At 44.3% G+C, this 26,128-nt stretch overlaps 1 pseudogene; it reads right to left on the reverse strand.

The window, feature by feature from the left end:
- Positions 1 to 19,629: 19,629 nt before the first annotated feature.
- LOC103594886 lies at positions 19,630 to 23,135 on the reverse strand (annotated as a pseudogene).
- Positions 23,136 to 26,128: the final 2,993 nt, after the last annotated feature.

The raw sequence follows: 26,128 nt of genomic DNA on the forward strand, positions 1-26,128 counted from the left end.
CTGCATATTCAGGAAGGGTAGAGTAAGTGGCACCTGTATCAATTACAAAAGAGATCGGCTTACCTGCTACAAGGAGATTTACCCCAGGCTCACACATGGTGATCTCTGTGGGGGCCTCAGGTCCTGGGCATCATCAGTCCTCCTCCTGGGCAAAGCTGAGAAGCTCTGGTAGGGATGGCCGTGGAGCTAAAGTTTGTGGGTTAGGGACTAGGCCACTCTCTCTCTGGTGAGTGGAACAGTCAACCCCCCAGTGACCTGGCTGTTTGCAGTAAGGACAGGGCTTGGAAGGTATGGGCCTGGGGTTAGGACAGGCCCATACCTAGTGGCCCAGTTGACCACATTTGAAGCCATTTCCAGATGGCTTGCCCTGAGAGGCAGCCAGCTCTGGAGTGTGTGAGCCATGGATGACATTAGCCAGGAGCTGGTATTTGGCCTGATCTCTTTTGTAACAATCTTTCTTCTCCTCCTCCTCCCTGTTGTTAAAAACCTTGAAAGCTGCATTGAGGAGGTCTCATTGGGTCATATTTGGACCACCCTCGAGTTTTTTTTAATGTCAGCGGCTGATTGGGTAATAAAATGAGAGTGTAAGAGGGCCCTGCCTGCAGGGGAGTTTGGGTCTGTACGTGTGTATTTATGTAAAGCCTCAGAGAGGCAGGGTAGGAACATGCTGGGATTTTCAGTGGATCTCTGTGTGATATCTCTAAGCTTGTCATAATTGACTGACTTGTGAGTAGCCTTTTGGAGGCCATAAGTCAAGTGTGTGATCATGTTATCCTGGAGATCCCGATCCCCATGGCCAGCTTGGTAGTCCCAATTTGGGTCCATGTGAGGTATGGCAATGGCTCTCACAGGCCACCTGTTATTTTGAGCATGTACCTCATCTGCTTGTTGTTGGGCCATTATCCAGACCTGCTCCCTGTTCTCAGGGGACAAAGTAGTAGTGAGAATCATAAAAATGTCATGCCAGGTGAGATCATAAGACTGGGTGAGATACCTGAATTCCTTAAGATATGTGTCCAGGTTGGACTGGAAAGATCCCAATCATTTTTTGATTTGGGAGAGATTTGAAAGAAAAAAGGGGATATGGACCTGGATAATTCCCTCCATCCCAGCCAATACACAGAGGGGGTATAAAGGAGCCACAGCTGAGGCAGGGCTGTCATCTGATGAGGGAGGAGAAGGCGAGGGGTTGGGTGAAGAATGTGGAGCATAAGGAGGTGGTTGGGGAGCAGAGTGGTCTGATGGATCAAAAGATTGATCTGAGTCCAGAAGGGGAGGTCGGGCATGAGCTAAGAGAATTTGAGATGTAAGACAGTTTTGACAGAGAAGGACATGATCAAAGATAGAAGACAAAAGTTACCTAAGTCTCTGACAGTATTTAAATTGAGAGTGCCATCTTCTGGCCACTGGGATCCATTATCTAGTTTGTATTTAGGCCAAACCTGATTGTAGTCGAAAATGAGGCATTTGGGTTTAATATCTCCGTGGAGGGCAAGAGGTTGGCCAGGAGACAGCCAAGAGAGCATAGAGATTATAGTAGAATATGAGACATTTAGGTTTAATGTCTCCTTGGTGGCCAAGAGGTTGTAGAAAATGAGACCTTTAGGTTTAAATTGTCCAGGAGACAGCCCGAGGGCATAGAGCATGGAGGTCTGGATTGTGAGGATCTCATTTAGAGGGTGAGAAAGGAGGTGATCAGTCCCAGTACAAGGAGGGTAACACCAAGGAGTGTTCTCTTTGGTGTGCACCTTCCTTTCAAGAGAGGAGCCATTGACCGGCTAGAAGAGCATCCTCCAATAGCTGGGGGGCATGAGAGGGGTTCCTTTGGCCAGGCACCTGGGCTTCATAGCAAGTAGACGGTAGTCATAGAGAGTAGTTGGCGGAACCCATAGAAGTAGGACAGACCCACTGACTCACCGTGAATTGAGGCGGCTGGTGGATGCATTAGTCTGAAACGGCACAAGGAGAGAGTCCTGGAGGCACTCAGCTCAGCCGTTCTGGGAAGGGCAGCGGGAGGGCCAATCAACCCAAGAGGGGGGATCATCCAAAGGTCTCAGTCAGGACCCTTCCTGGGTTTCGGCACCAAAATCAAAGAAAGTGAGCCAAAACGCCAGGTACCAGTCTAGCTTTATTAAAGGAAGAAAATCTGCCAGCTGTGCTCAAAATGGAGGGCAGCACCAGGCATGGGGATAGGAGAGCTTCTGTAGGTTGTAGGGAAGGCTGACATAATCAGGGAGGGGCTTGGTGCTGGAGTGGAAGATAAGGCTGGCAGATGCAATCAGGTGGAAGGTTGCACCCATGTGGAAGTAGAGGAGTTTCTATTTTTCAGAAACCACGAGGTTTCTCATAAGGGAAAGGCTGATGGATACTTTGTGCTCTGTTTGTGTAGAAATGGCACCAGTCACATACAAGATGGTGCCGGTCATGTCCAAGATCCATCACCTTCCTTTGAGTCTCTGCCCAACATTAGTGCTGATGGCTGTGGCTAGTTCCCTTGCTATGGCAGGCTTTGAATGAATGCCTCTGCCTGCTCTCATGTGGGTGTTCTTTGTTTATTTCCACACGGGGTAGGTCATATCAGCTCTTCGGCTTCCTGCCTGTCTCCTTCCTGATAGGTTCTGGACATGACTGATGACATCTTGGATGCAACTGATGCCATTTTACACACACTCAGTACAAAATGGCCATCAGCCTTTCTCTTATGAGAAAGCTCATGGTTTCTGAGAAATAGAAACTCCTCCACACCAGCACCAAACCCCTCCCTGATTACGTCAGCCTTCCTTACAGTCTGTATAATCTCTCCCACCCCCACACCTGGTGCTGCCCTCCATTTTGAGTGCAGCCCCAACTGCCCTCCATTTTGAGTGCAGCCTGGCAGATTTTCTCCCTTTAATAAAGCTTGATTGGTACCCAGCGTTTTGCTCACTTTCTTTCACTTCCCTCAACTGCTCAAACGAGAACTATCCTCAGTAATGAAAAGGGAGTGATTTTACACTGATGGGCTCTATTTCCTTTAAAAGAATACAATCAAATGACAGTAGGGGAACAGAAAAGCATCCTTTTTTCTTAGTGTTTGGAGTTGTCTCAATTACACACATGGATGTTAAAGACAAGTGGCCAACCCTGGGGCTGAGGCTCAACTGCAAATGGACAATTCAAGAAGTTCTGTAAAGAATAAAGCATTAGGATTCTGAAATCCCCTGATGCAAGTGTCCTTTTTGTACTTCCGGCTAAAGTCCTCCTATCTGTCATCTCCCAACCCCCTTCCCTTTTTGGACACCCTTCTCTTGCATGAGATTTATACCCACAGATAGCTCCTCTGCTCCCTCTAGAACCTCCGATTAGCAGCAATTAAAAAAAGGTCTTCCAGCAGCTTGACACTTTTTGAAATGCTAATTGATGCTAAGCAGAGCCATCAGGCTGTCGTTCACACCTACTCAGTCCCTGCCCCAGGCTTTTTTGCATATTTGAATCAATAAGTTTCTAAACCAAGCAAGTGTGAGTTATGCAAATAGACTGTTCCCACCACCCTTGCTGAGATTGGTACCTGTGGGGACACAGCATCCCCTCAGTTTGATGGTGTTTTAACTCTTCTGCAGGTGGAATGCTCAGATCATCCTGGGAGTGACCATTATCAGAGCTTTGTTTGAGTATTTGCATAAACTGGCTGAAAACACTGCTCAAGTTTGTTTCCTAAGCAACAAACTGGTTTGAAATTGAGACAGGATAGGTCTAGGCCTGTGAACCAAACCAACTCCATTTTCCCTGCAGAGGACATTTTGTTACAAACTATACTTTCCCATTCCTTAGTCATGAGACCCTCCCAGGGATTACCCCATGGCCCTGGTAAAAGTGACTGAAAGAAAACAGTTGGGCGTAAGTGCCCTCACAATATAAACTGAGATAAGAGAGGAACAGATATTTACTGAGTTGCAAAACCACTTCCCCAAGGCTTGTTAAAATAGAACTGTTAGCTTTGTTTAAAACTTATCATTATGTACTAATTCTTTCTTTTCCCATGATTATAAAGAGTAAGTTACAGATTAACCTTAAGACCTCTTTAGGAGATACATGTAAGATGCTCGCTCCTCCTGACCACCATAAAAATACTGGAAATTATCAAAGCAAGATGCTGACTTTGATTCAACTGAAGAACTGCTTGCCTTTTAAAAATCCATTCCCTAACTTCCCCCAAGCAGCTAGGCTGATTCCTGCATGCACACAATGCTTCAAGGTGACTGCTGCAGTGACCCTCCTGGGGTGGTGGTAAGGAGCACCACCATCTTGGACCTATTGAGCAGGCACAAAGACCAAAGCCCTAACTGAACACGAGCCCATGTCATAACCAGGAGGAACAGAATGGACCATCTCCAGAGGTACAGAATGATGCTGTTGACCTGCACCCCTTGCCCTGTAAACCTCCCTCAGAGAGTTAACTTCTCTTGTAGCTATATCCCTTATGCATAAGCTCTCTTCTCTTTAAATAAATATTGCTTGCTTTACTGCTGGGTGCATTGCTCAACATGAAACCTGTGTAGACCACTAGTGAAAGAAAGAATGTCCTGATGAGACTGCTAAATTAGGTACAGAACTGGTTAATGTCCACACGGTAAGAAATCCATAACCACTGAATAGAAATCATTTACAACTTACCAATTTTCTATAAGTCACTATCTAGCATCACAGTCTGATCAATAGTCAACAGAGTGTCAATAGTAGCAAATAGTAATTCAAACCACATTATGTTTCTCTAAATCAGTAAATGCTTATTAAGTGTATAAGGCAATACTCTCATATGAGTTTAGAGGGGCACACAGTCATCTTTTGCTTTAGTTTGAATCCTTCACACTATGAAAGATTGCCCCCAAAGCTTCAAGGCCCTCTCCCCTGGGCCTTCATGCCCCCAAGCCCCAAATTAGGCAACTTTCTGGCAAAGACTCCTTCACCAAGCTTTAATCAGACTACCCTCGGCTCTCTTCTTGACTTGGCCTCCACTTTGGGCTTCTGAATCTGTCCTATCCTTGCCAGGCCCGCCTAGCCCAATCTTAGCAAGAATCCTGCTAAGTCAGTTTAGAGACATTCCCCACCCTTGATACCTGATCAAGTTTTCATAATCCGTCTTTAATGTCTAAGTCCTTGGCCTGTCTACAGCAAGAATCCTGTTAGTTCAATTTAGCAAGATCCCCATACAGTTGATGTCTCCTCTTAGTAATTTTCCATCTACTGACCCTCTCTCACTGCTCTTTGGTGGAGAAAATAATTTTCTTTTTTTCCTTTCTGAGTTCTTAGCTGGAGTCCCCTGTAACAAATGACAGATTAACAAGAGAAAAACATATGGAAGTTTAATAACATGTATACCTCTCGTAAACATGTGAGATACCCAGAGAAATAAGTAAACGTCTAAGGGGTGGCTTTGAATTCGGGCTTAAATAGTATCATCTGCTGAAACAAAGAAAGAAGGCTGTGGGGGAAGGCTGGATATGGGGAAGTTACCAGAAAATCCAGGTCAACCAGGGTAAGGTTTGTTATGCAGGTTTAAGTCAGAAGAGCCTCCAGTGATTTAGTCATCCTTCTTTTCTGGTACAGAGAGGGAGACATTCTTACAAATAGATTTCCTTTACAGATGTAAATTTCTGTCACAAAAGGGTAACTCCTACTCTGTTTTCAGAGCTTCTCCTTTGTCTACAGTTTCTCAAAATAATCAGCTCAAAATAATCCTTATGTTAAAGAGGCATATTCTGAGGTGGCATATTCTGGTCTCCTATAGCTATAAATCCCCACTTGTCTTTGCTGTGTTCAAAATTGAGACACCCCTCTCTCTCTCCTATTGCAGTGGTCTTGAATAAAGTCTTCCTCACCATTTTAACAGTGTAGGAAGAAGTTTTTCTTTAACACTTCCACAGGGTACCACTCAGTCTGCCAAGACAGTATTGCTGGAGGACTGAGGCTTACAGAAACATAACCCAGCAAGCACACTAAGGTGGAGGATGATGAAGTTATTGCCTTGGCCAGCATAGCTTCACCCTCATCCCCTTTTTGTAGTACTAGCCCCTTCTCACTGGCCTCAGGGTGGGCACAGGATTCAGGCCTGCTCGGGCCATTCCCTGGACACAAGCTGGGCTACACACTCTGGGCCTGATACCCAGACCATGAAAGAAATAAGGTCTCTTCTGTTGAGGTTGCCAAGCTGTGAAGATGTTAAATTGAGATTTTCCCCCCACCCCCAATGGGGGAATTCCTCATGCATTTGGCCAAAAGGAAGTTAAGATGCAGAGCAGCAAGGCACAAGAGGAAAAGGTCACAAAGATATGCTGGAGACTGATGGATCTTGGATGTGACTAGCACCATTTTTACACACACTGAGCACAAAATGGCACCAGTCATGTCCAAGATCCATCAGAGACTCCCACAGGCATGGGGCCCTCACAAAGCCACCACATTCCCATTGGGCCTGAGCCAATCCTAGTTGGGATGTCCACTGGCTGCCTGCCGCTTTCCGCCATGAGTGGAAGCAGCCTGAGGCCCATGCCAGATGCAGCTGTCCCAGAATTGTAGGCCAAATAAACCTCTTTCCTTTATAAATTACCCAGTCTCAGGTATTTCTGTTATAGCAGCACAAAACGGACTAAAACAGAAAATTGGTACCGGAAGTGGGGTGGCTATACAGATTCCTGAAAATGTGGATGCGTCTTTGGAGCTGGGTAATGGGCAAAGATTGGAGGAGTTTGGAGGACTTAGAAGAAGAGAAAAAGACAAGGGAAAGTTTGGAATGTTTTAGAGACTTACGTGGTGGTTAGCAGAATGCTGATAGAAATGTGGACAGTAAAGGCCATATGGATGATTAGGTCTCAGACAGAAATGAGGAACTTATGGGGAATTGGACAAAAGATAACCCCTGCCACACCATAGCAAGGAACCTGGCTTCATTGTGTCCAGGCCCTTGGACTTTGTGGAAGTTGGAACTTACGAGTTGTGAACCAGAGCATTTGGCCAAAGAAATTTCTAAGCAGCAAAGCATTAAGGAAGCTGCATGGTTGCTTTTAAGAGCCTACTCTGACTTACGGCGGCAAAATCATAACATAAGGCCAGAATTTAAAAGGGAAGAAAAGTGTAAAGTTTTGGAAAATTTGCAGCCTGGCCATGTGGTAGAGAGGTGGAGAGCTGGAGAGCAATGCAGGGATGAAGCGGATAAACTGGTTGCTGAGGACATTGTCCTGGCAGTGAGGCAGCCAGATGCTAATAGTGGAGAAAATGAGAGGAAAGCCCTGCAGGCATTTGAGAAGTCTGGAAGGGTGCCCCACCCATCACAGATCCTGAGGCCTAGAAGGACTGAGTTATCCTGGAGGACAGACCTGTGGTGCAGCTGCCCTCAGGATCCTGCTCCCTGCATCCCAGCTGCTCCAGCTGGAGCAGCCCCAAGTGTGGTTCGTGCAGCAGCCCTGGAGAGTAGAGGCCTGAAACCTCGGTGGCATCCATGTTGTGTTAAGTCTGCAGGACAGCAGGATGCGAGAGCAGAGTAGGTGTGGCAGCCTCCACCCAGATTCCAGAGGATGTATGGAAAAGCCTGGGGACCCAGGCAGAGACCTGCCACAAGGGCGGAGCCACCACAGAGGCCATCTACTAGAGCAACATGGAGCAGAAATGTGGGGTCAGGTTTGCAGCAGAGAAACCCCAATAGCACCATGCCTACTTGAGCCATGAGAGCTAGACTGCCATGGAGACCCCAGCTTCAAGCTTCAGTCTCTAGCACTCCTATTCCATTCTATTTTCCCAGTAATTTTATGCTATTATATGTAAAATAAGTATTATAAAATACTTATGTTTTACTTATCACCATCACACTTTGTAATGCAGAATATGTATAATAATTAAACTGAAAGACTAAAATTTTTCTGGTGATTATACGCACCTGCTTCAATTCTTTTGAAAGCTAATAATTGAAAGTAACATTTTGGTAGTGTATTTCTTAATTTTTCTATGTTTAATAACTGCTTATCAAAATTTATGATATATAAAATGTTATATCATTTTGATAAAATATACTTTACTAATAATTGTAATTGTGATTCAATCCAGAATAAATATTTTAATACTTGGAGTATCATAGTCATAGGAAATTTTCTAAAGCTTTGAATTTCAATTATTTGATAATATAATCCTTTGTGATTTTTGGCATAAAATTAGAAGTTCAAAGAACTGAATGAATTGCTGTAACAAATCTCCTCTCAGTCTCATCTACTTATGTGAATAAGGACATGTAGTACTTACATCAATTAAAATGAAAAATAGGAATAGAATTTTTGCTGAACTCAGTCTCATTCTAGTAATAAGTATTATTCATGCATGAATACTAATAGATCTGCAACATAACCAGCACCACTTTACACAAGCCCAAGTACAAAATGGCACTGCCAACATCCTCCCCTACCCTCCCCCTTCCCTTTACGAGAAGCCTCCTGACTTAAAGAGAAACCTCTTTTGCTTTGTCAAGGATGCAGTTCTCCACCCTGATCCACATTAGCATAATGACCCTCCTTGATGGTATCAGCCAGCCCATGATACGCTAAATAAGCTCTAACACCCCCACACCTGGTGCTGTCCCCATTTTCAGGGCAGCCCCAGGATGCCTGCCACTTTGAGCACAGCCTGGGCAGATTTTCTTCCTTTAATAAAGCTTGATTGGTACACAGCATCTCAGCTCACTTTCTTTCATTATGGTGCCAAAACCTGGGAAGGGTTTTGGCTGACATTGTGGATGATCTCCTCTCTCTTGGGGTGATTGCCTTTGGCTGCCCTTCCTGGACCTGCCAAAACCAGATGCCTCCAGGACTCTCTACTTTTGCCATTTCAGACCAACATATCCAACACCGGCCTCAATTCAGGGTGAGTCAGTGGGTCTGTCCTCCCTACTTCTATGGGTTCCCACAACTACTCTCTATGACTTTGGTCTCTATGAAGCCCAGGTGCCTGGCTGAGGGAAGTCTTCTCATGCTCCCCAGCTAGTGAAGGATTCTTCATTAGTGGGTCATGGCTTTTCTCTCAAAAAGAAGGTGGACAGCAGAGAGGACGCTCTTTGTTGGCACGCTTCTTCTACCAGGACTGACTGCCCTTTCTCACCCTCTAAATGGGATCCTCACAATCCAAACTTCCATGCTCTATGCCCTTGGGCTGTCTCCTGTCCAATTTCTCAGCCTCCAGGGAGACATTAAAACTCTAATGCCTTGTTACAATGGATCCTGGTGGCCATGAGATGGCACTCAATTTAGACACTCACCGAAGTGGCAAATCTGTAGAGATTCCTTGTTCAGGCCTTCTCCTATCTCTGAACTCATTCTTCTCTCTGTCAAAACTGTCCTATGTGTCAAATTCTGCTAGCTCATGCTCAACCTCTCCATCCAGACTCAGATCAATCTTCTGATCCGTCAGCCCTCCACATTTCTCTCTTTTCCCCACACCTCACCTCTAGATATTCATCCTCAGCTCAATCCCTCTCCTTCTCCCTCTCTCAGGTAACAACCCTGCCTCAGCCCTGGCTTTTTATAACCCTTCCATGAAGTGGCTGGCATGGAAGGAATTGTCTGAGTCCATGTACAGGGAGCAGGTCTGGATGGCAGGTCAGGTACATGCTCAAAATAGTAGGCAGCCTGTGGGAGCTGTTTCTGTTCCTCGCACGGAACCAAATTGGGACTACCAGGCTGGCCACGGGGATAGAGATCTCTGGGATAACATGATCACACACATACTTTATGGCCTCCAAAAGGCTACTCACAAGTTAGTCAATTATAACAAGCTTAGAGAAATCACACAGAGATGCATGGAAAATCCCAATGATTTCCTAACCTGCCTCTCTGAGGCTTTACATGAATACACATGTATAGATCCAAATTCCCCTGCAGGCATGGCCCTCTTACACTCTCATTTCATTACCCAATCAGCCCCTGATATTCAAAAAACTATAAAAGAGATCAGGCCAAATACCAGCTCCTGACTAATGCCATCCATGGCTCACATACTCCAAAGCTGGCTGCTTTAAAAGGCAAGACACCTGGGAACTGCTTCAAATGCAGTCAACTGGGCCACTCAGCATGGGTCTATCATAATCCATCCTCACTACAAATGGCTAGGTCACTTGGGGATTGACTGTGCCACTCGCCAGAGAGGGAGTGGCCCAATCCCCAACCTACAGCCTTTGGCTTCACAGCCATCCCTACCAGAGCTTCTCAGCTTTGCCCAGGAGGAGGACTGATGATGCCCAGGGCCTGAGGTCCCCACAGAGATCACCACGTGTGAGCCCATGGTAACTCACCTTGTAGGAGGTAAGCTGATCTCTTTTGTCATCAATACAGGGGCCATTTGCTCTATGCTTCCTGAATATGCAGGACAAACAAACCTGTCCTCTATCACAATAGTAGGGGTCATGGGATCAGAATACTGCCCACGGATCACTCAAGCCCTTTCCTGCACCCTACATCACACAAATTCTTAATAATGCCACAATGCCCAGCCTCCTTACTGGGATGGGATATTCTTTTCAAATTCAAAGCTACTCTTACCCTAAACACTTTAACTCCAGCTATAATACTCCTGTTACAGGTCACCCCAGACCTGGCCTCTGAGTCTTCCACCTTCCCCTCCCCTTTGGACAAGGTTAATTCCTAGTATGGGATGCTACTTCTCCCTCCATTGCTACACACCATTCCCCTATACTTGTTAAATTGCAGAACTCCTCTTTGTTCCCTAATGTCCCACAGTACCCCATTGCTAACAAACACCTAATAGGCTTAAAACCTGTCATACACAAACTCCTTTCTTCTCATCTCTCACAGTTTACCCACTTGCCTTTCAATACACCCGTCCTTCCGGTTATAAAGCCTAACAGCTCATACCATTTAGTACAGGACTAATCCTGACATGTGCCATTCCCAACAACTTACTTGGTCAGTACTACCTCAGGGGTTTTGGGATAGCCCCCACTTTTCTGGCCAGGCCTTAGCTCAAGACTTATCTGAACTTCCCCCCAACCTTTAACACTTTAATACACTATGTGGATGACCTCCTCCTTTGGAGCCCCTCCTATGAGGATTCACGGGCCCACACTGTTGCTCTCCTTAATTTCCTGGCATCCAGGGGATATCCAGTGTTTCCAGCAAGGCCCAAATTTCTTCTCCTTTAGTTCAAGAGTCTAATTTCTGAACTCCATACTCCTACCACAAATGGTAAAATCCTTTCTTTCTTGGGGCTTGCAGGGTATCTGTGCCTATGGATTCCTAACTTTGGCGTGCTAGCAAAGCCACTTTATGGGGCAGCCAAAGGGGATTATGCCCTTGCCTTAGATCCCACAAAGCCCATTCATTCTCCCTTCCAGTGATTAAAAGCCACTCTCCTTGTAGCCCCAGCTCTATCTCTCCCAAACCTATCTCATCCTTTTATCCTATACATCACTGAAACCCAAGGATTGGCAGTCAGGGTTTTTGGACAAAAGGCAGGAGATATTTTTCTCCCCAGTTGTATACCTCTCTAAACAACTAGATGCCACATCTTGAGAATGGGCCCCTGTTTATGGGCCTTGGTGGCAGCTGCCCTTTTGGCACAAGAAACCTCTAAACTAACTTTTAGACAACACACAGTCAAGTCCTTCTCAGCCATAAGTCCAAGTCAGTTCTCTCCCCTCCCCGCCTACAACATATTCACCTTACTTTCATTGAAAACTCCCAGTTCTCCTTTAAATCTTACTCTCCCTTAAAATCCAGCCACTCTCATCCCCAAACATTCATGACCCTTAAAACATAACTGCATGGAGGCTTTCCTCTTTCTCAATCCCTTTCCACAAATCTCCCTATATCCCATTACATGGTTTATAGATGGGCACCTCCATGCCTGCCCCCCAGATGGGTTATGCCATAGTAAATCTAACACAAGCTGTTGAGGCTGCACAACTCCCAAAGGAGGTTGGGGTTATACACTGCAGAGGACACCAAACCTCCAACGACCCCATAGCCCAGGGAAAGGAACTGGTGGATCTAACCATAAAACAGGCTGCTCGATTACCAGGCCCCACTCTTCCTCTCCTGCTCAGGTCCTTCTCATGGCCCCTATGCCCTTATCCCAATTCACACTCCAAAAAATACAACACTTCCAATAGTTGGAGGCACTGAGAAAGGACAACTGGTATACTCTCTCTGATTGCTATGTCCTCCCTTCTACACAAGCTGAGCAAATCCTTTTAGATTTCCATAATTCAGTTCATATAGGCTATGAACTCTTCCTATGCCTTCTTCAGCCCTTATATTACTCTCCCACAAAAGGACAGGCTATCTTCTAACCTTAGTAGATACCTTTTCAGGTTGGATTGAGGCTTTTCCCTGCACTTCAGAGGATGCTACAGCAGTAACGCATGCTCTCACCTCAGAAATCATCCCTCGTTTTGGCCTCCCCACCAGTCACTCACTTGCCTACGGGCTGCCCCCTGCAAGCCCACAGGCCTCAGCCCTCTCGAACTTATGTACAGTCGGCCCTTCACTGTCACACCTCTCCCTTCCAGCTCATCGCCTTTAGGCCAGTATCTCCCTACTCTTTCACTCATTAGGGATGTTAGGGAACAGGACAACCTTCTATTGCCTCATCCTTTCCCCACCATCCCCTTAGACTTTAAACTAAGCCCAGGACGGCAAATGTATATTAAGACCCAAACCCCAAATCCCTTCTCACCATGCTGGGAAGGGCCTTACACAGTACTTCTCACCACCCCCACGGCAGTAAAAGTACCAGGAAAGGTCCCTTGGTATCACTTACTCTTGGTAAAACTAGCACCTGAGACTTTTCCCAAAGAATCTGTTAACACCAAGCCAGAGGGGTCCCTCCGCTCAACCCCCAACCCAAGATCTCCTCACACTTCATCCATTTTAGGACCCACAGAACTGAAAATCTCCAGGACCTTCGCTCTCCCCCAATCCCAGAAGAAGGATGATCTTTCCCCCGGTGATTTTCCTCTCACTCTTGCAGGCCGCTTCACATCCCTCGCACAAGAGCTACTATTATACTGTCTGTTCTAGTACTTGCTACAGGATTGGCAGCAGCTGCCCAAAAGATTGTAACATTATAGGAAGATTTCTCCTGGCCTCCTTCACCTCCTATCGGTAGGATGATTCTTAGCAATTTCACTGTGGCAATGTGCCCTTTAAATTCTTTTGGCTCCTAACCCTTCGCATCCTTCCCGTGTTTTTCCTCCTATCTCAATGCTCCCCCTTACCTGGAACATGGAAGTTCCAGGTCTGCAGGGACGATGCAGTCCTTAGTGAATCAGACTGGTCCCTGAGCGACTCATCTGTCTCCCACTTTGCGAGAAACTTTCTGTGGTCACCCCCTCCCTGTCAATGCAGCCCCAATGTTTCCACAAACATCTTCACTTTCCTCTAATGTCACCTCAGTGAGGACTGTCAGCATTATGCGGGGCTTGCGCACACTCTGCCTTACTAACACCAAACGCTGCCACTCAGTTCCCCCTCCTCATCCGTGCCCTAAAACTGGAATATATTTCCTTTGTAAAACTATGTTATCCTGTTGCCTGCCCCCCTGGTGTGATTTCTCACATATTCCTTTGGCTCATCCCTGATATCACCATCCAGACAGAGGGGACTGGGACTAACTTTGCCCCACCCCCACGAAGTGCCCCTGCTCCCATAGGGCACTAATTGTACCTTTTTAATTGGGGCAGGGATCCTTCCTGCAACTGGGACTGGCATAGCGGGCCCTGCTACTGCCTCTCAATTCTATCAAAAACTCTCGGAAGAACTAAGCATAGATACCATCTCCTCCCTCCAGTGACAGGTCACCTCACTCACGACACTCGCTTTACAGAACTGTGGGGCCCTTTACTTCCTTACAGCCAAGAAGAAAGGCACCTGCCTCTTCTTGGGGGAGGAACGCTGTTATTATGTAAATGGGTCTGGGGTGATCCAAAACAACTTAAACCATTTCACTGAACCCTTGGATACCCTGGCTTATGCCCCTACTAGGACCCCTAACTGTTCCTCCTCCTGCTTTTTGGTCCCTGTCTCTTTTGGTGTTTCTCTAATTTCTTCCAGGAATGTATGCAGGCTTTCACCAACCAAAAGGTTGCTGAATTGTCCCTGCAAGGAGGATATCAGCCCCTCAGAATCAGCGACCCTTCCCTGGAGGAATACAGTCTCCCCACATGAAACCAATACCCTGCCACTTAAATCTTTTATTTTTTCCATATCTTCGCCCATCTCCAGCAGGAAGTAACTTCAGAAGAATGAGACCTCTGCCCTTTTCCCCTTTTTCTTATACTTAAAAGGCAGGAATAATAGATCTGCAACATAACCAGCGCCACTTTAGACAAGCCCAAATACAAAATGGCGCTGCCCACCTCCTCCCCTCCCCTCCTCCTTCCTTTTACGAGAAGCCTCCTGACTTAAACAGAAACCCTTTTGCTTCAGTAAGGATGCAGTTCTCCACCCTGATCCACATTAGCATAATGACCCTCCTTGATGGTATCAGCCAGCCCTTGGTGCCCTATATAAGTTCTACCACCCCCACATCTGGTGCTGTCCCCTTTTCAGGGCAGCCCTGGGCTGCCTGCCACTCTGAGCACAGCCTGGCAGATTTTCTTCCTTTAATAAAGCTTGAATGTTACCCAGCATCTCGGCTCACTTTCTTTCAAATACATGAACTAATTTTTTAAAAACCAGCAAGAATGGAAGGCTGGGTGGGGCCAACTCATGTGGGCATTCCTGGCAGAGTAAGAGCAGACTCTCCCTGGCACCTGACACCTGGACAGGGCACATTTCACAACTATGAGAAGATACAGGGGCCCTAAATGGTCCCTAGGAGATGGTGGAGAACTAGCTAGATCAGGACAGGCTGGCCCAAGTCCCTGTGGGAGCCAAATGCAGAGGGTGTGATGTTCCTGACTCCTGAAGAAAAGAAATAAGGTTGATTCATGCATCGGGCAAACTTAAATTAACCCTCCGCATGTGCCAGGAACAGTGACAGCAGTCAGGGAGTTCTCTTAGTGGAGAGTATACTCCTAAAACAGCAACTATAGTGTGGCATGGTGAGTACTTCCTCTTTACCTATGTGGCTTTCTAATATGTCTGAATGTTCTATTCTCTTTAGGGGGTGTGTTGGCTATTCTTGATCCTTTCCTCTTCCACAGAAATTTTGAAATCAGCTTGTTAGGTTCCACAAAAAAACCCTGTGGAGATTTTGATTGCCACTATATTAAAATTATTGGCTTATGTGGGTGTCAGTATTGAGTCTTCCCCATGAACATGGTATATCTTTGTTTCTTTATGTTTTCTATTATATCATTGAGTAAAGTTCTATGTTTTTCTCCGTGGAGATTTTGTATATATTTTGTTAGATTTGTTCCTAGGTACTTTTTGGTGTTTGTTATCATTTTTAATGTTATACATATTTAAATTTATGTATATATAAAGAATATGTATAGTATATATACATTATATATTGTTTGTTGTTGATGTGTAGGAATTTTTTTGTATTTGTTTCGTATTTAACAAAATTGCTGAATTTTTATAATTATTTCTAATAGTTTGTTGATTCTTTTGGGGATTCTCCATGAAAATAATTATTTCACATGAGCATAGCAACAATCTTGTTTTTTGCCTTCTAAGACCTTTACTTATTTTCCTAGCCTTCTTGTTTTGGCTAGAATGGCTATGTGAGAAAATAATCTAAGTGATTCATTTTCAAAAATGACTTGGCTGAGGATGTTTTAACTGATTCAGGCCCAGCCCAAAAGTTGTCTGACTGGTCCAGCCCACTCTGGGAGGGTCTCTAAACAGATAAAAAGCTCTCTTTGAGATGGTAATGAGTTACTAGCTCTTTATTATTCTCTTCATTCCCTAGTGTTTCTCCTTTCACAGGGTTTCAGTGGGCCCTTTTCATGGGCTCATTCTGAGCCCCCAGACAAAGAAATTCCTTGCAAGGGGATAATAAATTTTAGGCACCGTCTGGGAAGATTGTGCATCCTGTAGTACTCACAGCCAATGATGAGGTGAGGGGAGGAACTTGCATACTAAGAAATAAATTGCTTGTTACAGACCTGTTCCGTGTGCCTGCCCTTCAGACACCCCAACCTTGCATGCAAGGCTGTAATTAAAGTCTCACTTCGCCGTACCCCATGTCATCCATGTCCATCCTTTGGCATTGGATGGGTGAGGGTATTTCTCACAGGCTAGGACAATGTTAGTTGGAACTACTCATGGTGAGTATCCTTGCCTTATTTTGGTTTAAGGAAATGGCTTAAATACTGTGCCATGAAGAATGATATTTGGTTTAAGGTTTAGGTTGATATCACATGTGAGGTTAGGGAAGTTCTTCTAACTCTGATTTAATAATAGTATTTATCATAAATGGGTACTGAATATTATCAAATGCTTTTTCTGTATTTATTAAAATGATCTTAATTTATTTTTTTCATTTATCTATTGTGACGAATTTACATTAATGGACTTTCTAACATTAAACTATTATAAAACATCTTCAATAGCACTGCTTTGATAAACCTTATTTGACCATGATGTAAATGTATATGTACACCATGGTAGGCAGGATAATGGCCCGCCAAAGGATCACACCCTAGTCTAGAGGAGATATGTATGAATATACCTTGGAACATGTGAATATATTACCTTGCATGTCAAAAGGAACTTCCCAAATAGAATTAAAGTGACAGACCTTAATATATGGAGCTTAATATGAGGTGGGCTAAGTTAATCATGAGCCCTTGAAGGTGGAAGAGGAAGCTAGAAGAATGAGTCAGAGAGATGTGGTGTGAAGACTTGACTCAAGATTGTTGGCTTTGAAGATGGAGGAAGAGGGCCAGGAGCCAGGGAACATTGGTGGTCTCTGGAAGCTGGAAATGGCTCTCATCTGACAGGCAGCATTGGGAACTCAGTCCTACAGCTGCAAGGAACTGAATCCTGCCAACAACTTGAATGAAAAGGGAACGGATATTCCTTGAGAGGCTCTGGAAAAGAACACAGCTCTGCAGGCACCTTGATTTTCACCGAGTGAGACAATATTCGACCTCTGACCTATAGAAATGTGAGATAATAAACTGTATTGTTTTAAGCCTGTAAGTTTGTGGTAGTTTGTTACAGCATCAATAGAAAACGAATACACATACACTTATCTACATTGCTGGGTTCAGTTGGCCAATACTTTCTTTAGTTTTTTTGTATATTTGTTTATCAGTGAGTTTGACCCCCAATCTCTTCTTCTGCTGTTCTTGTCTGGTTTGTCATCACAGTTATACCAGCCTCGTAGAGTGAATTGGGGGAATTTGCTCTTTTTCTCTTCTTCATGTTTGCATAAGAACCTTCAGTATTTGCCATAACACACTTGTAAAATACCTGGTCCTGGTATATTTTTTGAAATTGCATTTTTAGTTTTATCAGAGTAATGTAAGACATATGCATATTTAAAAGTCAGATGGTACCAACAAGCTTATAAGAAAAACCACTCATATCAAATCCCATCTAGCCCTGGCATCATCCTCATTCAATATTTTAGCTGCTGCTTCTAATATTTACCTTCATATATCAAATAATGAGCTGTATTGGTTTTCTGTTCCTGCTGTAACAAATTACCACAAATTTAAGGGGTTAAAACAACTTAAATTTATTCTATTACTGTTCTGGGTATCAAAAGTCCAAAATGAGTCAAGGGGCTAACGTGGAGGTGTCCGCAGGGCTGGTTCCTTCTGGAGGATCTGGTGGAGAATCTGTTCTTTGTCTCTTCCATATTTAGAGGCTGCCAGCATTCCTTGGCTCCTGGTTCCATCACTTTAATCTCTGCTTTTGTGGTCACATTGACTTCTTTCCTACTGTGGTCAAATTTCCTTCTGCCTCCTTCTTATAAGGACCCTTGTGATTATATTTTGAATTCAACTGAATAATCCAGGAAAATTTCCCCATCTCAAAAATTTGAACTTAACCACTTCTGCAAAGTTCCTTTTGTCATATTATATAACATTCACAGGCTCCAGGGATGAGCCCTGGGTCTCTTTGGAGGCCATTAGACTACCACTTATGCCTTTTCTAATATTTCTTGATTTTCTAGTTGTAGGTATTACCGATTGATTTCCAACTACAGAAGATGTGTATTTGGCTCTCTTGCCCCGTCCCTCCCAACGTATACAGGTGAGCAAACATGCAATCTATACAATTCTCTTCTCTCATTCTCTCAATAGAGTTATACTGACCTTTTAAGTTAAGTCAATATTCAGTGTTTACATAATTATGCCTAGGTAAGTATTATCCATTGCCAAACCAGCAGTGGACTATGCTTTTATATCTTTTCTATACAATATTTTTTATATTTCTTAGCTTTCTATATGGTTACCACCCAGTCAGTCCCTAACTCTGGTATGGAATTGAAAATCTGTGCTCCTCTGATCAAACACGTCAGGTGTAACATCAATTTCAGTTTTTTCTTGGAGACATTTTCCTTGGAGCCCCTCCCATTCTGCTCTGATCCTGACTTTGCCCCCAGCATCTGCCACACAGCTGACGTCCGGGGACTCACCTCCGCATCGTCCAAGGAGGCATTTTTGCATCTCTCCTGAGCTAGATTGCAGGGCATTGGTCTACTCTGCTGTTTTAGTAAAACACACCCTCATTAGCTTCTTGACAAAGGGTGCCAAGGGATGTCCTTTTTCTCCTCTAGGCCTAAATGCCAATTTCCAGGAAATAGGGAGAACACTGACACTGTGGAAACGGTCTGCGAAATAGTCTGAAACACGGGGAACATGAGAGGTCACGCAACCCAGTTTCTTCAACAAAAATAAATTTCAAGGGGAAAAGAAAGCATTTGCAAGAAAATGATTTGCAAGGAAAATAGACAGGGGAAGAAACTACAGATTAAAAGGTTTAGAAAGCAAACTATTTCCAATGTGTAGACATTGTATGGATCCTGATCCAAACAAGCTATGTATTTTTTTACAATGTGTGACGTTAATGAGACAATTGTAAATTTGAACACTGGGTATCTGATATTGTTCAACGTTATTATGTAGATGTAATAAAGGCATTATTCTTATGTTTTAAGTCCTTATCTTTCAGGAAGACTCACTGGCAGGAGGGGGAGTTGTGGATAGGGTGTAGATGCAGCAGGATTGGCCGTGATCTGATTATTGTTGAGCCTGAGGGTCAGGTCCATGGGAGTTAATTACACTATTGTTTCTACTTTTAAATATGTTTAAACTTTGCCACAATAAATAGGTTTGTTTTTGGTTTTGTTTTTTTTAATGAGGAAAACAAAAACTGTTCTATCCTTATACTTTCCTTGGGAGGTGCGGCTGGCCGGTATGGGGCTTATATATATGGCTTTTCCAGACATGTTTCCAAAAGATTATTTTATTTTAACACTCACACAGAGTTGGATATGAATGCCTTTTAGCCACTGTGCTGGGGACGAGCTCACTGATCGCTCACACTGACCATCTCCCCTCTCTCCCGAGTCCACTGTTCTGAGTCTTACGTAGGACGAGAAGATGTGTCTCTTCTGCTTCCCTGTTTGTTGCAATGAAATTCCTCTGATGACAAAATTGTGACCAAATTTTCCGTAACTGTTTGACAATTGTTAAAGTTTTGCAGTGGCTGGTTTTCCTTTTGGTACCTTACAACCAAGCATTTCTGCTGATTTGGTTGTGGCAGGTTCATTCACATTAAATGTACATCATCACTTACCTTCTTCTTCTGTACCACACTGAGCCTCACACAAGCTTCTAGGGCATTTTTCTGCACATCAGAAGATAATGCATCATAACACAGAGAGGCACCTTGATCCAGAATCTGACTTGTGACTTTTCTAACTGCAGCCAAGTGCTGTTTCTCAGTGATGTAGTCGTCGACTTCTTTCAAGGGCTGTTTGCAAATTATCTGATAACATTCCACACAAGGTTTAAAGAGTCTTATTAAAAATTCTAACACATGGGCCGGCCCGGTGGTGCACTGGATAGTGCGCCGCTTGGGAAGCGCGGCGGCGCTCCCGTCGGAGGGTTCGGATCCCACATACAGACCGGCTCCCGCTCACTGGCTGAGCGAGGCGCGGGAGCAACACCGAGGCTTGCGATCCCGTTGCCGGTCCCCGGTCCGGTACGGGGGCAACACTGAGGGTTGCGATCCGTTGCTGGACACGGAAAAAAAAAAACAAAAAACAAAAAAAAAAAAAAAAAAAAAGCTGGCATTCTTAAGTAATGGAAATTATTAAATAATTCTGAGTTTGATACAATGTTGTGAGCGCCTTTAGAAAAATGTCAACACTAAACAAACAAATGTGACTGATGCGTTTAAAACAATGTATAAAGAATTAGTCAGTATAATGGGAAAATGTGTATAAAATGCAGTGGTAAATAAAATAAATAAAACGGGGAGCTTTTGCTTCCAACCAAGATGGATTAACAAGGAATAGATTTATCCTCCTGTCTGAAATAAGAAAAGACAAAATGAAACAAAACATACAAAGCAATAATTTTTAACTCATTGGACATGAGGCAATAAAGGAGAGAAGGGAAACAGACTACTTAGCCCTGGAACTGTCCCGGCAACTGCCTTGGGAGAGTTTCCGGGCTGAGGCACAGGCAGGGAGATCGCAGGCAAAGCTNCCGGTACGGGGGCGACACTGAGGGTTGCAATCCGTTGCCGGACATGGAAAAAGACAAAAAAAAAAAAAAAAAAAATTCTAACACAGTACCTCCTTTCTCTGTTACTAGGATGTCCCTCATAGCACCATATAGCCTCACTTTTACAAAGCAGGTAACAGCCTTCTTCTAAGTCCTTTAGTATGTTTCCTGGAAGGAAGACGAGCTCATCTGAAAAAATGTCACATAGGAAGCAAAAGCATCTGTAGACATCCTCTTTCCTGAACCCAGGCATCGTCTGCAATGCTACAGCTACTAAGGAGGGATGGACAAAAATGCTGAGCAGCTGGTTCCTCTATGCCGAGCACATGAGGAGAGTGACGTGCTGGAAGATAAGTCCATTGACTGCTTCTGAGTCCCCGGTGTCCACTTTCAGAATCACCTGGTCTCTGACAAGGCTGGCACTGTTGGAATGCAGGAGAATGCTGGACTGGACACTTCTCCAGTGGGCCCGTTATTGGGCCAAATGAGAAACCCTCCGAATGCCTGGGTTAAGCTTTTTAGCCGTAAAGTCTTTTCCACCAGAGGGTCGAAGGCCATGGACGGCTGGTTCTGAAGCAAAACAGCAACTCTTTAGAGCCCTCAGTCTCGGAACCAGGTTTTTGGTTTGCAAGAGCTGCATTCCGTAGGCAGCTTCAGTGACAGAGGCATGCATGTCCTCAGACTTTCTGAGGAGTGTATCTCAGAACCAAGTTTTATGGGCTCTGGCTCATCCTCCCAGCTGCCAGAGATCAAAGTGGCACAGGGTCTCCAAAGTACACATGGATGTTTTCAAATTTTCAGAGTCCTTCTGGCTTTCAACAACCCAATTGTAGATTCTTTTGGCTTAGGAACCCCTAGAGGCTCATACACATGAAGAGTTTCTCCCAATATCTTATCATAACTGATGCTAAGTGGGACAAGGCAGGAATCGAAATTTCTATTTTGAAAAATGGTTCCATCACAATATTCAGAAGACCAAATTTAGGAGTCAATGTCTTGGCAGAGTGGCTCCTTGTCCCTTCGAGGAAAAATTCAACAGGAGCATACCCATTCCATAATATGGTTTTTACGTATTCAGAGAACACAGCCCGATAGAGTTGGTCGCCACTGAAGATGCACCACATGAAAAAGGTGCGTGACATCCGCAGCAGCTCACCAACCATTCTCATTCCCAGGAGGTCCCTTCCTGCTGCTATAACAGGCACAGGCAAGTCATAGTCGTACAAGAGAAAAGACATCAGAAGGTTAATGTAACTTTGACGACTAGGCAGGAAAACAGCGGGACACTCCCAGATGGCTCCTTGTAGTTTCTGAATACCTTCATCATTTACACACAGCTTCAAGAAAATTTACTTAAATATTTTGCTCAGGGTGAAGGCAAAAAAACCAGATGGCTCCTGGACGTGGTTTGTGACTCATTTTGTCCAAGATCTCACAAACTTGCTCTCAGAGGACATCAACAGATTGAAGGCATTCCTTGGAAAGCTGTTTAATGACATATGGATCTCTTCAGAATTGAGAACACTCCTCTGAGTGTCACTTGGTGGGGATGCTGTATTGACCTCGGTGTTAGAACACTGGGCTCTAACTAGCTGAGTTACCCGGCCAACCCCGATCCCTGTGCTTAGGTGATATCTCAGCCAGATATGAACTATCAGACAGAAATTCTTTTTTCCTCTTTTTTTTGGTGATAAAACATACATAACACAAGAATTACCATTTTAAGCATTTTTAAATATACAATCGTGTGGAATTAATTCTATCCACAATGCTGTGCAACCACTACCTCTGTCTAGTTCCAAAACATTTTGTCATCCTAAACTCTACCCACTAAGCAATAACATCTCATTATTCCTTCTCCCTTTTCTGGTAACCTCTAGTCTACTGCTATCTCTGAAAATCTTTTCTTTTAATTTATTTTTTCTTAATGGACCCATGATAATTGTGTATATTTATAGAGTACTATAGGATATTTGTATACATTTATACAGTGTGCAATGATCATACCATGGTATTTAACATATCCATCACCTCAAACATTTGTCATCTGTTTGTGTTGGGAACATTCAGCACCCTCTCAACTGCCTAAGAGCAATGAGCACGGCCACGAGACAGGGCTGTGGAGAGGGGGCCCAGCCAGCCACTTGGGCGGTGAGTGAAGCCACCAGATGGTGCTGCACAGAGGGGACCCAGCCAGCTGTTCTCAGGCAGTGGGCGAGGCCACTAGATGGGGCTCGGAGGGGGTGCCCAGACAGCCGCTTTTCTTTCTTCTTTCTTTCAGAAATTTCTATTATTTGGATATTAAATTGATGCTATTTTTATTGGGATCACATTAAATTTTTAGGTAAAATTAGGAAGAACTGATACCTTTTTCAGGGTAGATTTTCCTTCCACCAACAGAGTATTTCTCCATGTATTCAATCGTCCTTTCAGTTTGGTCAACAGAATTTAAATTTTTCTTCATACTGCACATTTTTAATAATCTTATTTCTAGCCATTTTTACTTTCTTTGTTTCATCTTGAAGTGGAACTTTTTATTTCTGTTATGTTTGCTATTGTTGCATGTAAAAAAGGCTATGGATTTTACTTAATTTTTAGAACTGTTTTTGCTAATTCTTTTATTCCTAATAGTTTTACAGTTGATTATCTTGGTTTTTCCAGGTATATATCTGCGTCATCTCCAAGTACAATTAATTTTGCCTCTTTCTTTATGATTTTTAAGCCATTTCTTTCTACTTTTAAAAATTGAAGGTGAAATATTATTTTTTAATGTGTCGCTACATTCTCTTTCCTTGTTTTTCATTTTGGAGTGCTCCTTCACTATTGATAGGTGATATTGGATTCTGCTGATTATACATTTATGGTGCAAATGAACATGCTCCTTTGTCTTCTCAGTTTTCTGCAAATTGACAGCTGGAGACAGAGACTGGACCTGACTCAAGTTTAATTCCTCTGGCAAGAGTAGAGGAGGCACATAATGTCTGGTTGCCTCTCTTTTTGTGGTCATAGGCGTTGCTGATGCTTAATGTCTATATTCATTCACTGGGGGGTTGTAAAATGGTGCTACTGTCATTTCTTTTTTAATATTTAAATAAACTTTTTATTTTGGAATAAATTTCTATTTACAAGAAATTTGCAAAGCTAGTACAGAGAATTCAGTATACCCCACACCTAATTTCCCCTACTATTAATATTTTACACTGCTAGGATCCATTTGTCACAACTATACTGCTGCATAATACATTTGTCACAACTATACTGATACATAATTATTGACTAAAGTCTGTAATTTATTCAGATTTTTTCAGTTTCTGACTAATGTCCATCTTCTGTTCCAGGATCCCACCCAGGATACCATGTTACATTTAGTTGTCATGCCTTATTCATTGAGGGTGAGAATATAGAATGATCCAGCTACTTTGGAAGATACTCGGGTGATTTCTCACAAAGCTAAACTTAGGCTTACCATATAATCTAGCCATCGCTCTCCTAGGTATTTACGTGAATGAGTTGAAAACTTATGTTCACACAAAAACCAGCACATAGATGTTTTTAGCAGCTTTATTCATAATCACCAAAAATTGAGAGCCACACCCAGACACATCAGAACGACCTACTGTCTCCAGAATATGCCTTATAGTCCCACCTCTGCCCCTTGGCTCTGTCCCTCCCTGAAACATCCCCACCCAACCCCCACCTCTGCCCCTCATTCCTACTCGGGACTCCACCCAAAGCCTTTGTTGACCAAGATGCTCACCAGATTTGCACCAGAATTACCCTCTCCTTTCCATCATGCCTGCCTTTGGACTGGGAACGAAGGCACATCCTGCATTCTACCTCCATTGGAGCACGTATCCCAGCTGGTTTGAACCCCATTTCCTTGGGTGGTCTCTTTTCCATTCAAGACAGTGTGGGGCAGAGCATGGCAGACTTGCCCTGTGCCCTGCACTTGGTGGTGCCCAAGGAAAGTTTGTAAATGTGTAGTGCCCTCTTCAGAGACAATGGCCCTCCATAGAGTTTCCAGAGCCTTCTCTCCTCTGTCCTCTCTTTTTCTTTCCCCTAAGAACTATACTTATTCTTAAAAGTCATTATCTTGACTCTAGACAGAATTACAGAGCTACTGAGATTGCACCTCACAATAGTGGGGGAGTGGAGCGTGGGTTGTGTTAATCTGCTCAGGGAGTAAGAAGCTGTCCCAAAGTCAGGGCAGAAAAGCCTAGACAAGCAGACTAAGCTCCTGAAGAAGCAATTCACTTTTTCCAAGTTGCTTAGGTGACATTGTGCATTTGAGTCAAGTGCGGATGCACACCTGTTACTTCCGCTGTCATCTGCCTGATTCACCCATGCTCTTGCTGCAGTGCTCTGGCCTCCTCTCGCCCAGCCGCATCCTGCTCCCTGCTGCCATCATCTCTGTGCTGGCCCTCTGTCCCCCATGCCCTTCAATAATAAGTGTCAAATGACTCCCTCAGCTGCCTCTGCCCTCCCCACGGTCACGCCAGTCCAGTGAGGCCCTCCTGGCTCCTCACTGCCCTCAGAGACCAGACAGGGGCCTGTGACACTCAGAGACATCTGTCCCATTTCACAGGCCCATTGGCTGCTCCTTCACCCCCACCCAGCAGCTCCCCATCTTCCATGGCCCCACACCCTGGACCACAGCCAATCTCTTTGACAGTGGGTGGGAACAGTACAGCAAGTTTCCCCCTGTCCCTATAAGGGTCTTTCTCTGTCTTTTTTTCCTGTATAACAATGCATATTATACTGCAGAACTTTCACGGGCATCTGAAGGCTGTAAATTTTGCCAGGAAAAGTACATTCTTCTGATCTCTTTTTGCTTCAGGGACTGTCTTGACAGGCTGTGATTTGTGGGTCTTTTTTTTTTTTTTTTTTGTAAGGAGCCACAAACTGGGAAGGTAATCTGCCACCTTCAATGTGCTCTCTGGGCTCCTTTGTCACCCAGCTATAGAGGCAGGTGGCGGGCAAGCTGGTCTTCACTGTGCATTCTTGTTGGCCCAGCCTGGGATGGGAGCACTGGGGGGTTCTTGGGGACGGGTGGTCCTACTCCAGGCTGTGAGAAGATTCTCTCCCCTGCAGACCACACCCAGGAGCCAGACTCTCTGCTAAGTGCTTCGTTGCTAAGTTTATTGTCTCAGGTAATCCTCACAACAGCTGTGTGAGGCAGGCATTAGCAGCCCCACCTTCCACAAGAGGAAACTGAAAGTTTAGATAATGGGGCTGTGGCCGTAACAGTAAGCTGCAGCATGGGACTTCCAGCCCACACCTGTCTGGAGCTCATAACCATTAAGCTTCCTCAACTCACAACAGCACACAAAAGCTTTGTAAGTGTAAAGACAATTTTTTTTTCCTTTTTGTGTTTTTTAATGACCGGTAACGGGATCGCAACCCTCGGTGTTGCGCCCGCACCGCACTCAGCCAGTGAGCGGGAACCGGTCTCCACAT

This window comes from Galeopterus variegatus, unplaced genomic scaffold (assembly GCF_000696425.1).
Source record: "Galeopterus variegatus unplaced genomic scaffold, G_variegatus-3.0.2 Scaffold1638, whole genome shotgun sequence".
In the NCBI taxonomy this organism is placed as follows: domain Eukaryota; kingdom Metazoa; phylum Chordata; class Mammalia; order Dermoptera; family Cynocephalidae; genus Galeopterus; species Galeopterus variegatus.